The sequence below is a fragment of the Bubalus bubalis genome, chromosome 5, assembly GCF_019923935.1.
Source record: "Bubalus bubalis isolate 160015118507 breed Murrah chromosome 5, NDDB_SH_1, whole genome shotgun sequence".
Taxonomy (NCBI): domain Eukaryota; kingdom Metazoa; phylum Chordata; class Mammalia; order Artiodactyla; family Bovidae; genus Bubalus; species Bubalus bubalis.
The window spans coordinates 132,302,140-132,305,819 of record NC_059161.1 but is presented as its reverse complement, the minus strand read 5'-3'; positions in this window follow the sequence as shown (position 1 = coordinate 132,305,819).

Genomic DNA, 3,680 nt, shown 5'->3' with positions numbered 1-3,680 from the left:
CTGAATGACTTCACTTTCACTTTTCACCTTTCTATTCATTCTATTGATTTTTGAGAGTCTGATATTGAAACTCCAACTAAAAAATCTCAACTTATCTACTTAAAAAATAATTTAATATACAGTGGAACTATATGTATTTTTGTTTGTATTTTCCAAGTCTCCTTGGAAAATAAAGGTGTTATTATACTTTCATAATTTAAAAAAGAAAGAAAATAAGTAAAGTCACTCTTTTCTTTGTAGATAATTAGTATATTGGGGTCTTACCTGGTTATCCAGTGGTTAAGACTTGGAGCTTCCAGTACAGGCTGTATGAGTTTGATCTCTGGTCAGAAACTAAGTTCCCACATGCTATGTGGCAAAATAATTATTTAAAATAGTAGTTCTCGGGGAAATGAGCAACAGATGCGCCCAGCAGCTGAAGGAGGGGCAGCAGGTGCAAAGGCTTCTGGGTAGGGCACCAACAACATCCGGCTCAGAGGCAACCTCAAGATTCCTACGTGGGGATGGAGGAGCAGACACAGACGGGAACAAATCTTTACAAACCAACTCAGGAAACCTCCCACTCAAAATGAGCCTGCAGTCCAACATGCCTTAGTCCAAGAAAGAAATAGAATTGTACAACAAAGAACAAGATCAACAATCTCAATGAGCTCCCTTGAGATGAATTCAGTATAATAAAATGATGTGAAAAAAAAATTTTTTTTAATTAGTATATTGGGGAGATACTTCAAGACCATGCAGAATTCCCTGGTGGCTCAACTGGTAAAGAGTTTGCCTGCAATTCGGGAGACCAGGTTTGATCCCTGGGTCAGGAAGATCCCCTGGAGAAGGCAATGGCACCCCACTCCAGTACTCTTGCCTGGAAAATCCCATGGACAGAGGAGCCTGGTGGGCTGCAGTCCATGGGGTCGCTAAGAGTCGGAAACGACTGAGCGACTTCACTTTCCCTTTTCACTTTCATGCATTGGAGAAGGAGGTGGCAACCCACTCCAGTGTTCTTGCCTGGAAAATCCCAGAGACGGGGGAGACTGGTGGGCTGCCGTCTGTGGGGTTGCACAGAGTCGGACACGACTGAAATGACTTAGCAGCAGCAGCAGCAGTGGACCATGTGGAGAAGGCAATGGCAGCCCACTCCAGTGTTCTTGCCTGGAGAATCCCAGGGACGGGGGAGCCTGGTGGGCTGCTGTCTCTGGGGTCTCACAGAGTCGGACACGACTGAAGAGACTTAGCAGCAGCAGTAGCAGCAGTGGACCATGTCTTTGACTATCATTGTTGGATGTTGTGTGATTTCCTATTTACCTGTTTCCTTCTCCGCTTGTTAATTGGGATTCTAATGTGAAAAGAACTTTCCCTTATCCTCCATTTTTAAAAAAATTGATTGATTGATTTTTGGCCATGCTGGGTCTTTGTTATTGCACACAGGCTTTCCCTAGTTGCAGCGAGCGGGAGCTACTCTCTAGCTGTGGTGCGAGGTCCTCTCATTGAGCGGCTCCTCTTGTCGAGCACAGGCTCCAGGTGTGTGGGCTCAGTAGTTTCGGTCCCGGGCTCTAGAGCACAGACTTAACAGCTGTGGGGCATGGGCTTAGTTGCTCTGCGGCATGTGGGACCTTCCTGGACCAGGGATCGAACGTTGTAGAGGTGGGTGGGGATCATCCCCTGCATTGCAAGATGGATTCTTAACGACTGGACTACCAGGAAAGCCCCCTCAATTTATTTATTTAATCAATTGCTTGTTCAGAGCAGCAAGGATGTGGGATATTGTTTTATTTTTGCCCAGCAATTGTAATTCTCATCACGTTGCTGACGTCGTCCCAGCTTTTGTCACTACAGGGCCCTGAAGTCTGTCCACAGCCCTTATCTGGTTTCAGTTAGTCGGCTGTTCTCAGTTGTATCCAGCTCTTTTCGACCCCATGGACTGCAGCACGCCAGGCCTCCTGTTATCAACAACTCACAGAGCTTGCTCAAATTCATGTCCATCGCCTTGGTGATGCTATCCAACCACCTCATCCTCTGTCATCCCCTTCCCCTCCCGCCTTTGATCTTTCCTGGTATCAGGGTCTTTTCAATGAGTCAGTTCTTCGCATCAGGTGGCCAAAGTATTGGACCTTCAGCTTCAGCATCAGTCCTTCCAGTGAATATTCAGAACTGATTTCCTTCAGGATGGACTGGTTTGATCTCCTTGCAGTCCAAAGGACTCTCAAGAGTCTCCTCCACACTACAGTCAGAAGCATCAATTCTTTGGTGCTCAGCTTTTTTCATAGTTCAACTCTCATATCCATACATGACTACTGGAAAAACCATAGCTTTGACTAGACAGACCTTTGTCGACAAAGTAATATCTCTGCTTTTTAATATGCTGTCTAGGTTGGTCATAGCTTTTCTTCCAAGGAGCAAGTGTCTTTTAATTTCATGGCTGTGGTCACCATCTGCAGTGATTTTGGAGCCCAAGAAAATAAAATCTCTCACTGTCTCCATTGTTTCCCCATCTATTTGCCATGAAGTGATAGGACCGGATGCCATGTTTTTTGAATAATGAGTTTTAAGCCAACTTTTTCACTCTCTCTTTCACTTTCATCAAGAGGCTTTAGTTCTTCTTTGCTTGCTGCCATAAGAGTGGTGTCGTCTGCATATCTGAGGTTATTGATATTTCTCCTGGCAATCATGATCCCAGCTTGTGCTTCTTTCAGCCCAGCATTTCTCATGATGTACTCTGTGTGTAATTTGAATAAGCAGGGTGACAGTATACGGCCTTGACGTACTCATTTCCTGATTTGGAACCAGTCCACTGTTCCATGTCCAGTTCTAACTGTTGCTTCTTGACCTGCATACAGGTTTCTCTGGATGCAGGTCGAGTGTCTGGTATTCACATCTCTTTAAGAATTTTCCAGTTTGTTGTGACATACACAGTCAAAGGCTTTGGGGTAATCAATAAAGCAGAAGTAGATGTTTTTCTGGAACTCTCTTGCTCTTTCTATGATCCAATGGATGTTGGCAATTTGATCTGTGGTTCCTTTGCCTTTTCTAAATCCAGACTGAACATCTGGAAGTTCACAGTTCACATACTGTTGAAGCCTGGCTTGGAGTTCCCATAAACTATATATCAGAAGACACTGGAACATACCCAGGGACATAAGACAAGGTGCAAAAATTTCATTGTATAAAGGTATTGAAATCATACACAGTCTGTTCTCTTATCACTGTGGAATTATGTTAGAAATCAATATCAAAATATATGTGAAAATAACATCCATATTTTCAAGTGCAGTGTGACATCTACCAAGAGAGATCTATGACTTAGCCATTGAAAGCCTCAATAAAATTAAAAGACTGAAAAAACACAGAGGTGACTGCAGAGAAGAAAGCATTTAAATGAGAAATTAATATCAAAATAAGAAATTAATATCAAAGATATTTGAAAAAACCCATGTATTTGAAAATTACATGTCCACTTTTAAATGATGGGTGAAGCCATAGCAAGGAAAATTAGAAGATATTCGTAACAGAAAAAATGAAAAGAGAATTTATCGGAATTTACTGCATGCAGCTGAAGCCGATCAATGTAACTAAATACAATGTGGAATCTTGATTAAAGTATGAAAACGAATATTGGACACTAACATAAAATTCTGTGAAATTTGAACAAAATCTGTACTTTAGTTAACAACACGTAACATATGTTA